The following is a 14,623-nucleotide window of genomic DNA, read 5'->3' on the forward strand; positions in this document are numbered from 1 at the left end:
AGATTTAGTGTCATGACTCGTGGGTCTGGAACACAGGGTTCATGGGAGCAGCCACACTCCAACCCTCCACTTGGCAGGCTGCTGACAATGACTTACCTGGGACCCATGAAGCATAGCCCCAGTGTGAGGCTCTGGTGGAGTCCCAGAGCGGCTGATTGGCCCACTGGCCCTATTTACGCCAGCAGCAGGAACAGGAAGCTGTCTGAACAACTGGGTTCTACCCTGGTCTGGACTGTGTGCCTTGTGCTTCCTGCATCTGCTGCTTGATTTCCTGGCATCCTGATCTGGCTTGGCTCCTGGCATCTGACTTGTGGTTCCTGGCCTCCAGTTTGTTTCCTGCCTCTGACCCCCTGGTATCCTGACCCAGCTGACTCTTAACTCCTGTCTCATGACTGCAGACTCTAGCTCTGACTGTTGCGTCTTGCTGCCCACAATCCAGCTATGACATTTAGAAGCAATCTTAAAGGCAAATTGTAAAAGAAAAAAAAAGGATGCACAGATTTTCTTTTTTTTTTTTTCCTAACATGGGCAAAGGGGATAGAAAGTTTTATTTTCTTCTGGTTGTTTTCAATGTTAGAAATTTGTGGTCTTGTCTACCCTGTTTTTGCCTGAGAACTTTCAGGAAGACTGGAGAATTAGTCTTATGACATCAGAAGGGAGACTGAAACTTGAGCCATTGAGAGGAGACAAGGGATTTTAAGTCTGTTTTAGACTTTGTTGGGGTCTGAGTTAAATAGGAGCTAACAAACAAACAGTTAGGAGAAAAACTCTTTGTTAAAGATTCAAACTTCCCTATCCTTTCACTTGAAAACTGAGAAAACTTCCTAATAAAGTAAAAGCTTCACAAGTTGCAACAGCTTGTACATATTTCCCTCAACAACATGGAAGCCTGTTACTTTTACTAAGGGACTATTTATCTGTCTCCATATTGGACATTGTATTACCGGAGTCCGAGTCTTATCAGGACACCTGAATCCTCCAAGAGTCTGTGTTGGAACTGTAAATTATTATTTACTAGTAAGTTACTGGCATGACATGCTATACCAAGTGTTCCCAAAGTGTAAAGAAGAGACAGAATCCTCAACATCTGCAGACCCAGGTACAACTTGTTGAAGATAGAACTTGAATGTGTCTGGGATTCCATGTTCAATTATTACATGGACACACACACACACACAGCTGCAGAAGTTAATCACCACTCTACATATAAAAAAGCAGCTCCTCTTTCACATGAACAGGGTAAGAATGTCTGCCAGGTTTCTATAGAAACTCTTACATCGGTATAGAGTGCTCTGCTTCTGTTCATTGTTCTTAGAAATCTCTTCCAAGATTACCGGAGACTTTAATTTGCTTAACCCAGACTTCCTTACGCTTGTTAAAAGAAACATATAAAACTTTGACAGCTTTGGTGCGGTTAGAGAAGCCACATAAATGCACTGTGCTTCTGTGCTTTTATGAGATTCTCCCACTGAAGATTTCATATCCTTTAATCTTGGCAGAGGCTTAATTATCTGTCCTTTCTATTTTTCTCTGAGAAACAGCATCAGAAAAGCATAACTGACTTTTTTGTCAACCTTTGCAGTCATTACATTCTGGTTCTCAAAACTTGGTCATGGGCTGCTGAACTGCCACACTGTATTTCACAGATTTCTTTGGTGGTGGTGGTGGTGTTGTGTTATGTTTGTAAAAATAAAGATTTTAATGGACATGGAAATGCTCATAGTCAAATTGTGGCCTTGGGTATGTATTTGCAATTCCCTATGACATCAGCGGGAGGAGTTGTGCATGCAACACAGTGTAATTTGGGCCACTTTAAGGGATATTGCGGAGATAAAAAAGTTGGAACTGAATTAATTTCTCAGCCACTTGAATATTTTGGAGAAAAAAAGAGGAGGAAGAGAATTTGTATTTCACAGCATTTGTATTTTTGAAGGAATTTAAAGAATATCACTATGTAGAGAAAATCTCTCTCCAATGAATGCCCATATAAGTGTCACCTGTCGAAGTTCCATAAATAGTATCCTAGGTATATCTTGTTTCGATTACTGACAAAAGAAGAGAATCCTTTCTAAGGCTAGGCTACACTACAGCTGAAGTCAACATGAGTTATGTTGCTCAGGGGTGTGAATTAGCCATCCCCTGCGCGACATAACTTATGCTGACTTAATCGCCAGTGTTGATGGGAGAGCTTGCGAGGCTGGAGTAATTAAGTCAATGGAAGAGCTCACTCCCGCCGGCTTCAAAAAGCTACACAGAGAGCTTACAACAGCGCAGCTTCTTTGGTGCATCGGTGCAGCTGCATTGGTGCATTGGCACCGCTGTATGTTTTCTAGTGTCGCCAGAGCCTAAGTTTTAGAATGACATGCTGACCTTTGGGAGTGTAACCAATGCTGTGTAGATACACATAGCGTGCGGACATGATCAATAACATGTACAGTTATCTACCTCTCTTACTGAGCCTCAGTTTTCATAGTAAAAATGTGAAACTGGCACTTTCTGACTCAACAGATCTGCTCCATGTACATATTTAGAGTCATATCTGCCTACTTTAGTGGTAAAACCCATTTTTTTACTGTCATTTACTTCTGTTGGTCCTGCAGAGCTATCATAACTGAGAAAGAAATGGACTTTTCTCTCCGTACATCATCAACAGGATTGTTTATTAAGTTGCTGCTAGTTACAGCTGATGGTGCAAGTGTCACAAAGGACAGAATGTGGTCTGTAGACTTTTATTATTGGTGGCATTGGGCAAGAACTCTTGAACTCAGGCTAATGTTGACATTTAAAAACCTTTTTACTTGTAAACTAAGCATATTCAGTCTGGAATGATTGAAAAACGTCTCTTTGCAATGCCATTTTTACAGGGTAACTTTTCAGACTAGAATTGCATTTTAAAGAGCTCACAGCAATGTGGAACAAATGACTGTGAGAAATGAAAACTTAGCTGGACAATTTTGCATGGGTCACTGCAGAGATTTACCAATTTTTGTTCCCCTTGGGCACGGGTTAGTGTGATAGTCTTTGCTCGTGGGTTGCATTGCCTAGTGGTCAGGACTTGGGCTTTTTGACATACAGAAGAGGGGTTTTGGTAGGGGAGCCTGAGCCTTCCCACTCCGGATGGAACTTTAGGAGCCAGGGCCATTGGATTGTACCCCTCTCCACTCTCCTGGAGAAAAAGTCAGCATTTTGGTGGGCTTTTCCTGCTCTGGCTTATGCTGGGGAATGAGGAGTTGTGACCAAACTTCCCCGTCAGACAGTCTTTCTCTGCCAGTACAGTTGCTCCCCTTGGAGCTCACATCAGGGGTACTGCACCACTTGTTGAGGATCTATCACTTCCCCATTAACTACTGGCAGTTGGTCATACACCCGATTATCCCTGTGGTCCTTATGAAGTGTGTATCTCTAATGTGGTGATATGCCAGGCCTTACCCAGCCTACTCGGGGTCTGGGATAGGCATCACATTTGGAGACTGCATTGATCTTTCTGAAGTCTGTACAAAACTGGATAGTGCTTTGGGACCAACATGACCGGGCTACTTCCTCTGGGGTCACTGGAGTTGGGTTAAACCTCCTGAATACCTTGGAGAAATTTTCCCAACCCCAACCCGGAATGCAGAGTAATTGAGGCCAACCCCACTACAAGGGACTTTGTGTTCTCCCTTATAGTAAGCTGCACATGTGTATTGGGATAGGGTTTAACATTTCTATAAATACATGCAGGAAGATAGTCTCCCTGGGGACTTCAAGGCTTGGGACCAAGTTGTCCTGGACTTGTGTCTATTCAAACACAGAATCCAGTAGACCTATTACCTTAGTCCTGTTTATCTGCACAGGGACTATTACTTTTGCTGGAGTGTGCTTTCGGGCATGGATTTCTGCTGTTCACTTTGTCCATGGTCTCACTCCATATAGGGGCATTTCTGATACCAGTGACCTGGGCGACTGCATGAAAAGCACACCTGCGGTAGGCCAAAGGGTCATTGGCCAGGGTCTGGTATTTCAGGGGACCCCTTTCTAGGTGCCATGCCTGGTTCCTCCTCCTGGCCTTTGGGTGGGGGAGTCCACAGGGGTCCCAAGGACCTTTGTCTGGGCTAGGGTCAGAGAGGCTGGGGTTTCCTACCAGCTCCTAGTCCCGGGCTTGGTGGACAGCTGGGCCCCTTAGAGGCTGGTGCTTCAGGAGCCACAATCTCTGCTCAGTTCTCCTGGTTGAGCTCTCCCTTGAGTCAAGGGGCTCCCTTGGTCTCTGGCCACTGCTTGGGCAAGGCAATTAGGGCTGTCTACACTGCTAATTCTCCATTAGTTGGACTGCGTCAGCTAGGGCCTCTGCCTGATGTTTAAGCACCCAGTCCCTAGCCCTGGGTGGGTGTATGTGAGCTAACTGCTCCACCAGAATGAGGTTGGCAACCTCAACTCCATGATGTTGAGATAGTCCAGTATGGCTGCTTTCACCTAGGCATAGTCTTGGGCTGATGCTGCATCCAGTCCCTGATATGTGGCCTGGACTGGTCCTTTCAGGTAAGATGCCAACAAGATGGCCCACTGGTTAGGTGACCATTGGTCTGCCATTGCCACCATTCAAATGTTACCAAGAAAGCCTCTGGGTGGTCCTCAGGTTTCATCTTTGTGAGTTTCACAGGTACAGGCGGGGCCCCCAGGCTTGGACTTATATCCCCTGGGAGGGAAGTCCTGTGGGAACCCAAGGCCACAACCTGTTGGACCACATGTTGCTGCTGTTCCTGCTGTTGTGCCCCTAAGTCCCAGACCAGTTGTTGCTGCTGCTGGGCTGCCTGTTGCTGCTGGTGGTTCTCCATCATCCTCTTAAGTAGATGGTCTAGGTTCATCTCACCTGACTTAAGAGCCAATGTCTTCTAGTCCAAGGTTGTTTGACATCTGGGTCCATCAGTCTTCCCTCTCTGCAGGGGTGGAAAAGATGCCCACATTCTCCAACAAGTGGTGATAGTCTTCACTTGTGGGGAGCACTGCCTAGTGGTCAGGTCTGAGGCCCTTTGACATGTGAGGGGTGGGGTTTGGTAGGGGAGCCTGAGCCCTCTCACTCCTCTGGACTCTGGCCCAGGGCCTTTAGAGGGCAACACAAGGGTCTGACACCCAAGAACACTTTAAAGCTGCCCTACCTGGGCCACATCCTATCACCCCACTATTGTCCAAAGTCTGCAGTCTATCACAGAAGGCTGTGAAGGTGGGTCACTCACCAACTTAGCATCTCTTCATGGCTGAGTGTGGCATGGTATCTCTCCGCTTCTTGGGGCGGCGGCTGCCTCCTCTTATGCCTTGGCCCTCCAGCAGGGTCAGTTTCAAGTCTCTCCCCTTCAGGGGTAGTCCATAAACAAAATATGGGGAATCAACACAAATAAACTGGGTCAGCAAGTGAGAGAGAGAGAAATGCCTCCCTCTTTGGGTGTAATAGAAGCAGGTTCTCCCTTCCTTCAGGGAAGGACCTTCAGGCACTTGTTGAGGAAGAGAACCTGCATTCCCTCAGCCTTTTTCTCAGAAGCTTGAAGGTAGAGGTCCTTTCTCTTCCCTAGTCTGCCCCCAAGTGAGCTATTCTGCTCCCTTTTAGCTCCTCCTCCAGTCTGTGCATCTCTTGCAGGTGTGGTGGACGGGGCTGGGCTGGCTGAGCCCAGAGCAGCTCTGTAACCCATTTTTGCCCAGTGTGGTGTTTGTATATCCCATCAGTTTGCACCCACATGCAGGTAACCAGGCCTGAAATTGAGTTGTGAGGATCATGGAAACCTGAGGATTCTACATATTGCTGGAGTCATCAGCTGAACGTTCTTCAAAAAAAGGGAAGATTTGAGGTAGGGCGTTTGTCAGCAGCCAGAAAGATTTTTGAGCAGAGGTCTAACAACCACTTGTTCCAAAGAAGCCATCATCCTGCACTACCTAGGAATAACAATGAACACAGTAAGGATCATGATAATGATTTTGCATAATAAAGGGCCTTCCTTCCTGAAGGGATCCTAAATTGCTTTACTGGTACTGGAATACCATAAAGACTGCTATTTCCAGAAATCCAAGTTATTGGAATTCTAGAACTTGTTGTTTACATTAAAAAAAAAAAGTTGGGGGTATTTCTATGACTTTCACAGAGTTTATCTCCCTCTGGTGATTGTCTTAATACCTGAAAAGTTTCATTATTTCTTGACAAAAGAATATGTGCAGGCTAGTGGATAAGTCACTCTAGCTACCTTCCTTCATATGTGATATTGAGAATAAGCCATTCTGAGTTGGTGTTATTTTTTCATTAAGATTTAACATCTGATTTTCTCTTGAAGGATGACTGATTTTTCTGGCCAAAACGTTCACATTCTGTAGCCGACTAGTTTGACTGAGGCAGTACTTCTGGGAAATGGGTGAAAAAGCTGGCAAATTGCTGGCATACTGACTAAGACATAAGACCTCTCTATGTAGAATCATGGCCCTTCATGATAAATATGGCAAATTATGTACATCACATAAAGATATGAACAAGTTATTTAAATTTATAAAGATTTGTATAAATTGGACACAAACCCCTGCACAGATGCTTTGGATTAATTCTTCAAAAATATTACATTACTGCAGCTCAGCATAGAAACTTCAGTGAACCTCTAATGGAGGATGAATTAATTGAGGAGATTAAGAATATGAAAGTGGTGAAAGCCCCCAAGCCAGGTGGCTTTGCTGCTCAATTCTATAGACATTTATCTTGACCTCCTGTCTGACAAGATGCTTAAAATGTTTAATGAGTTACTCCTAGAGGGCACCCTTCTCTCTATGCTGAGGGAATATCAATTGTTCCTGAACCATGAAGAGATGTCACACTATGTTCCAATTATAGGCCAATTTCACTTATTAATAGTGATGTCAAAATATTGGCAAAAGTTCTGATGAGACTGGAGAAAGTTTTGGGTTCTATTATACATGCTGATCAAGTCGGGTTTGTGAGAGGCCGTCATGACTCTAATAACTTATGACTATTTATTGATATTATATCCGTGAAATTTGATGACTCCAAACACAAACTGTATTAGCCTTAGATGCAGAAAAGGCTTTTGATAGAGTGGGCTAGAGGTTTTATACCCAACAGAAATCCAGATTTGAACCCATATTTAGTTCTTGGATCCAACTATTATATTCTCACTCAACCCCTTGCATCACAACCAACAATGTGACCTTGAATACCTTCAGTCTTTTCCATGGTGGAATAAAACTTTAATTCTTCCTATACATTTCAATCTTGACTGGCTGGACCTCCCTCCTTTATAGGATGCCATTGCCTCATTTGAAAACTTCCAACAATTGAATTCTTTCCACATATGGTGCCCCCATATGTAAATACATTTTTAAAAATTCTGTAAATGTCCTTCAAATTTATTAGAGCTCAGGCCTTTCCTCTAGGACGCTAGATGCCTCCCCTACATGTATATGCAACATATTTAGTTCAGAATCACTCTACTCCCTAGTTTGTTCTCTCCTTCCTTAAGCTAGAAGCAGTCTGATCATGTGGGTGAAGGTCACCAGTCTTGTAGCCCTCCGAGCATATGGAACAAAGAGCATTGTGCTTTCATTTTGAATCTGAACTGACATTTCTCTGCTAATACCAAATGTGGGATGTGAGAAGAGACGTAGGGTAACATTTTCAAAAGTACCTAAGTCCCATTTTATTACTTTCAGTGAGACTTCGGCTCCAAAGTGCCTAACTCCCTTTTGAAAATGGTCTCCTCACTTAAGTGCTTTTGAAAATTTTACCCATAATCTTATAAAAACTATCAGATTCATATAGCAGCTGAGATTAGTGTTTGGGTGACAAGTTCACAAGTAAAACCTTAAATGTAGCCACAAGTAATTCAAGACTGAGTATTTCATTGTAATGCTATTGCAAATTCTGTAATAGATTTAATTCTGAACTGACAGTTTCTAGTGTGCCTTAACACAAACCCTAGTTTTAAAGTGCAGTTTCATTGACTGTACCTGATTTGCTTGTAATACTCACTCCTAGGAAGTCCCTTGTTATCAAGCAGCTGTGTGATCTTCTTGATGTTATCGTTGTCCTTTCTCCCCTCAGACCACTGTTTGTTTGTTATTCCCAGTTGTTGCATCATGCCTAGTGTGAGATTGTAAGTTTCTTGGGGGAGAGTATCTTTCCATCGGACTTGTCATGCTCTGGGGCACTGTATTTATTTACAGACCTAGTTATTTTTTTCGCTGATAAGCATAATAGTGGATATTACACTCCTGTTATGGAATTTTTTTTTCATACCTTCAGGTTCAGTCTCTCAGGTTCAGACACAATCATTGCCCTGCCATGGATTTTCTTCCCTCTCCTATAATATTTCCAGATGGCATAGTTAAATCCCCCCCATTTTGTATTTCTGCTACATCTCCAGGATTCCAAACAAAAGGTCAGATAGTTTGGAGTGGTGTATACATTGTTTTTTCAGACCTTTAGGATGCATCTATATCTCTAGAATCATCCAAAGTATCTTTTCTCACAGCATGTTTTGCTATTTCAAGGTCACCTTCTTCAAATAAGCAGCCTACATTAGCTTCATTTTGACCCACAGTATCAGTGCTATCACATACCAACTTCTTTTAAAAAGTCACTTAAAAGAACTATATGGATTATGTGTCTGAGAGCAGAATTTTACATCTTGAGAATTTTTAACAGTGATGAAGCAGCAGTAATTGTTTTTATAAATACAGTATTTACTTCCAAAGTTGTTTGACTTTGTCTTCTAAGCAACCCTCTACTGGAAGCTGTAATCAAAACATGAATTGCTGGGGCTGGAATACTTTGACATGGTTAGAATGCAAAGTGAACAGGGTTAATTTTGTTTGGCTACAAACATTGTTCTGCATTTCTTTCACTTAGTTTCTCATGTTCAAATAGTGAGCTGAATGAAACAGCAAACTGTGCCCTGAACTGTAAGGAATGTTTACAGTATGCCAATAAGTGGTGGAATTCTGCCCAGCAATATCTAGCCTTCTGGGAAATAAGACATTAGTTGCTTCCAGATACACATTGTAATCATGAAATGAAATAATTAGTTAAATGCTTAATACTCCTATTATTTTGTTATTTGTTGCCTATGGAGCCTAATTCATCTGAAATCCTTCTTTCTGTTTCTTTTCACATGTATAATCCTCTCTTCATATAGCCTAATACTGTAGATAAGTTTTTGGCTACCAATTCCTTTAACTTTCTACGAGTTTGTTTCAGAGATTTAATGAAATGCAAGGGCTTTGCTTATAAGAAGCAGCCTAACTAGTTACAACATGAGAGAAGTTATGAAAATTCCAAAACTCATTGTAAGATTAAAAATAAAATGATTTTAGCACATTTAGGTGTAGAGTTAGTGCAGCTGGTATGTTCCAACAGGTGTAAATTGTTCCAATATTCCTAGGACCAATTCATATAACATTTCATGGGCCTGATTTTGTGAAGTACTGAGTGCCTTCTTGAAACCAAAATGAGTTAAGGGCATATTGCACGGTTGGACTTTCTCAGCTGGATTTTTCAACTTAATTCATATATCCACAAGGGCCTGTCTGTTGGATCAGTTTGCAGGATCCAAGACTCATATTTTCATTTATTTGGCTACATATGGATGTGTGTAAGCAAGGTCTGAATGAATTTTTCCCTGACAGCTAGTTGGGAGGGGGAGAGATTTCAGAGGCAAACTGTATTTACATGAACACATCTACTCTGCTTAGATATCCAGCAGAGAGAATGAATGGTGTGTTGCTCCAAGTAATCAACTTTGACTGGTTTGGGGGTACAGATCACTTTAGTACTGAATGCAGGGGTAGTGAAATGCTGTTACCAATGTTGTCATTATTGTATGAATAAAGGGGAGCAGAACTGTGCTTAATCTGTCCCAAATGAGGCAGTCACCCTGAGCTGAAAGGACCTCGTTAAGCCAGGGGGTTGAATGCCAGAGCCCTGTGCAAAAAAGAGGGGTGGGGACAGGTATCCTAGCCAGAAGGTATAGACCTTTCTCAGTGGTTTCTTGATGGGTTTAATCTGTTCCTTCCCATAGTTCAAAGAAAGAACTCATTAGGAGCCTCATTGTTATTTTAAATGCTCAATCAGAGCTGAAATTAGTTATGGGGGGACTGTGTTCTGCAAAGAGCTGAAAATTACTAAGAGACTTATGTGCGAAGGTCACAGCAAAGAGGCAGGCAGGTGGCAGTTGGCTGGTGAGATGGTGATCAGAATGAGTGGCTAGCAAATCAGTGAAGAACTGTGGCTGGTGGGACAGCCAGCAGCAAGAAGCAGCAGCTGGTGAGGTGGCTAGGTGAGGAGCAGTGGCTGGCGGGGTGGCCAGCAAAAGCAAGTGCTCAGATGGCAGAGCAAGCAAGGTGCTTTCTTTCCCAAATGGGAGATGAACTCACACAGATGCGCCTCTGAACCCTGTGTCCTCTCTGACCAAGGACAACCGCTGTGAGTTGGGTGTGGTAAGAGAGCAGACAGGGGCACAGAAAAGGAACTTTTGGTTATAGAACTCAAGAACATGAGGCAAAAGGCACTGCCCCACACACTCTGGGGTGGGTGTCCTGCTCACAGTTTTATGATTATGAACCCTGCTTATGGCATTTTCCCTAATTAATGTTTTCATTAAAAGTTTCTTTCCTACACTCAGACTCTGTGCTTGCGAGTGGGGAAGTATTGCCTTTCAGAGGCGCCCAGGGTGATGTGTAATTTTCCCAGACTACTGGGTGGAGGCTCAAGCCAGTTCTGTGTTGTATTGTTGAAAAGGAACCCCTAGATATTGAACCTGGCCCTGGTTGCTGCTGACTCCACCTGACAGAAGGGTTACATGTATATTTTGTCAAGAAATGTACCAGTAATGCTTCTCTTTTAGGAGAATAAAACAATGCATGGTTGTTATGATTCCTTATTACTTACATTCACCTTTTAAATAATGAAGGGGAGGGGGACATATTTGTGATCTGACTTTAAAATAAAGCTTACACTGAATTTTTAGAACAGAATATTGTGTATTACATCCTACAAACCTTATAGCCATGCCTTACAATAAACATTATTTTTTTTATGGTGCATCGTTTGTGGGCATGGAGCTGCACATTATCTGGAGGAAAAGCATCCATACCTCAAGGGACTTACAGTCGTATCTAACACAAAACTCACTTGAAATGTCCTCTGTGGGAATTTTGCCTCAGTGAGGAATGTAGGATCTGATTCTGCAAGGTGCCTCCTGGTTAGTGTTCAGCACACTTCAGTTGCATTGCTGCATTTCTAGCTCAAGTGTCAGTTCTCTGTATATTTGTTCTAGTCCTATTAAAAAGGAGCTCATGGGGATTTAAGGCACACATCACCTTGCATTGTCGGACCCTTAATACGACAGACAATACTGAATATCATTTTTTTTCTAACTGAAGCCAAGTCCCTAAACCAGAACTCTATTTTTGTTGTTTTAGGACCACCTCCTTCCATGGTGCCATGTGTGGAACTGTCACTGCAGTCAATGGGTGGTTTAAAAAAAAATTTATAGTTGAACTCAGGTCTGCTAATGTGCTTATGCAAGGCCAGTTTCTCTGGGCTTCTAAGGATCACTGCCACCACAGCCCCACCGCCTTATCTTCCCCCCACTTTTCAGGCAGCCTGAGAGGCAGCTGTCTGCCCATCATCCATTAGCTGGGAACTAAGGTTCCTTGGGGCCAGGAGAATAGGTGGCATCTGCCCAGTTTTGTTGGTGCTTTTTGCAGTATTTATGCAGGGCTTTGTGGTCTTCATGTTCCGGCTTTCACAGCTTGAAGCACAGGCAACAGAGAGGCAGCTTTTCTGTTGTATATTTGATCTTGCATGTCCATAGGTGGCAGAGCAAGATTAAAGTAACTTCCATTGCAAATGGCAAGGAGCCAGATTGACAGCCCTGAATTCTCTATGTATCTACAGAACAAATTAATCAGGGCCCGATCTTGCAAAGACTTATAAATGTGCTTAACCCATTTAATGTTCCTAACACATTAGGAACCTGATCCAAAGCCCATTCAAATTATTGGGAGTCTCTCCATTGACTTCAGTGGTATTTGGATCAGGTCCTCTGAGTAGGCCCATAAAGAAGACATTAATGAGATTACTCACAGTGCAAAAAAGCTGAGCTCATGAAAAGTTGTACAGCATTTTAAATATATAAGCTACAAAAGTGCTAATGTTATTAGACGCAGCAGCAGTGCAAGCTTCCCTACATTGTTCTGCCATTGTGCCTTTCAGGTGACCAGGACAAAGGCAGTCTAGCCTAATAGTCAGAGCAGGCATCAGTAGTTAGAAACTGGAGTCAAGGGTAAGCCAATGGGCAGGAACTGGATACCAGAGCCAAAGGTCAAGCTGGAGTCAGAACGGAAGCCAGAGCCACAGGTCAACCTAGCAGTCAGGAACTGGAGTAAGGAGGGGAGGAGCTGCAGCAAAAAACAAGGTAATACAGAAGAAGTGATCCTGGTGGACATGAGCATTATGCAGTCAGCAAGCTGCTGCTGCTGCTGGCTTAAGAGTTAGCCTGCTGGCCACTCCACCTGATTGGCTGGAGGGGTCAATCAGGCCACTGCTGCAGGCCAGCTGTACTGAGGCTGCCTGGAGACTAGCTCTGCTGCAGGCCATGATTCCTGAGAGTATTTTAATCTTGGCACGAAAGGAGTGAGATGATAGTTCAATTTTCATGCTCTTGCAGTCTTGGCCTCTCTGCCAATATTTTATTTATTTCTTCAAATTTTTAAAATACATCTAGAGACACCCATCCATTTTGCTCTACGTGCCTAGCTTATAAACTAAAAATCACAGCATAAAGTAAAGGACTTTTTCTAAATGTATCTCAACCTATGGCCACCTCAACAGCTTTACCAATGAGGGTAAAAAGATGGGCTTTGCTGCACGCTTGGAACATCAACAAATTGGGGTGTGGGAAACTGTTAGAGAGTGTGTCCTAAAATCAAGGATTCCTTGATGAGAACATCCTTCCAGTAACTCATTCTCACTTATATTGAGGGATCTCCAATAGTTTTGTGATGTGGATACTAGTTTACTAGTGAAAGTAATGTCATAAAAGCTATTGAATACCTATCAAATAGTAACACTTTTCAATTGCTAGTGACATCTCTCAAATTTGAAGTTAAAAGTCTCCCTGACCTTTGGGCAATCCAGCTTTCCTGGACTACTATTTCAATGATATCATGAGTAACAGTAACTTATTTTCCTGCTTAGTCTCTTGTCTTTTGCAGATTTTATTATGTTGGATTGTTGTCTTCAAAAACACCTGAAAATGTCACACTGAAAATCTGAACCCAATTCAGAACTAGTTCAACAGCTGATGTTTCATCTTTTTATTACATTATTGTTTGCTTGAGCTGACAGCATAGATGTAATTTTTGCTCTGAAGCACTTTACTGCTTTATGCATCTGTTAAAAGATTTAGAGCTGAAAAATTCAAGGTGTTTTCTTGTGTGAAAAAAACCCAGTAATAAATTCCTGCTGTCTCAGCACAATATTTTAACAGATATAGTGGGTGGAAAGACTGGCCAAAGATTTAACATGGTACTTAAATGCTTACCACCATTATTTTATGGACTTTCAAATAAAAACAATGTAGTATATATGGATGGATTTTGAAATATTCGTTGTTGGTTCAGGTGTTCAAATTAAGCATCCTCCCTGCAAAGTTTGGCATGTAATTCAAACTCCCCCCAAACTTGAACTAAAATAGTTTTTTTTCTTTCTTCACAACACACTTTACATAATATGTAAGTAACTTTTTACTTTGCTGTAGGGCAATTTCCATTCCATTGTAAATAATACTTTATATCATAAAGCAATGTAAACTATGGTGAAAATTGCTACTCTGCTATTCAAGTCTTCTGAAATATTTATGTGGCTGGTGGGTCCTCAATATATAAGATTTGGGAATTTCATGACAAAAAATTAAATAACCCTGGGGCCTGACAGTATATGTAGAATATAAAATGAAACCTTTCAAAACCTGGTCCTGTTCACAATTACAGTGAAGGGGTAAATAACCTGCCTGTTTGGGTATTTTGGGGAGGCCTAAGGTGACTGGAAGGCTTTTTCCCCCCACCCCCCGGGTAGCCATGTGATGGCTAGGAGCTTTTCGTGTGTAATGTGTTTGGATTGGTAATTGTGTTGGTATGTGGTAGTGATGGGGGTGGAGGAATGTACTGCTATTTTGCCTCATATTTATGTATTGTGGTTTTAATTAATGGAAAGTGCACCAAGAACATTGCATAGACCAGCAATTTGCAAACTTTTTGAGTGAAGTCCCCGCTTTGATTTAAAATGTTTGGGTGAGCCCCTTTTTCCCTGACCCAGAAAAAAAGACACATGCAAAAGTATGCTTGGTAGGTTTATGAGTAGGCTAACGGAGACCTTAACACAACCTTAATTAAATTACCTACACCTGTTAGTTTCAAATCACAGCTCTTTACCAATGGCGCAGCCAAGGCTTTCTTAGCAGCAGGCTGCTTCTGCCTTACAGCCAGGTTGCACTCCTAGGACAGGGCCTTTACTTGCCCCTGTCCATCCCCACTGGGGTTTTCAGGGTGGGAGAAGGCCTGTGTAATAGTCTCAGGGGGCAGAGCCAGAGCTGGGCAC

The 14,623-nt window shown here is 42.5% G+C and overlaps 1 long non-coding RNA gene across 5 annotated transcripts in view; it reads left to right on the plus strand.

Annotated features, from left to right (window-relative positions):
• The first annotated feature begins 216 nt into the window (after nucleotides 1–216).
• LOC123372412 overlaps nucleotides 217–14,623 on the plus strand; it is a 375,513-nt gene continuing 361,106 nt past the window's right edge. For all 5 annotated transcript variants that reach the window (XR_006580273.1, XR_006580270.1, XR_006580275.1 and 2 more), the window contains exons 1-2: nucleotides 217–1,239; nucleotides 12,239–12,440. This is a non-coding gene — a long non-coding RNA (uncharacterized LOC123372412). The remainder of the gene's footprint in view (nucleotides 1,240–12,238; nucleotides 12,441–14,623) is intronic.

The sequence above is a fragment of the Mauremys mutica genome, chromosome 6 (genome assembly GCF_020497125.1).
Source record: "Mauremys mutica isolate MM-2020 ecotype Southern chromosome 6, ASM2049712v1, whole genome shotgun sequence".
Lineage (NCBI taxonomy): Eukaryota > Metazoa > Chordata > Testudines > Geoemydidae > Mauremys > Mauremys mutica.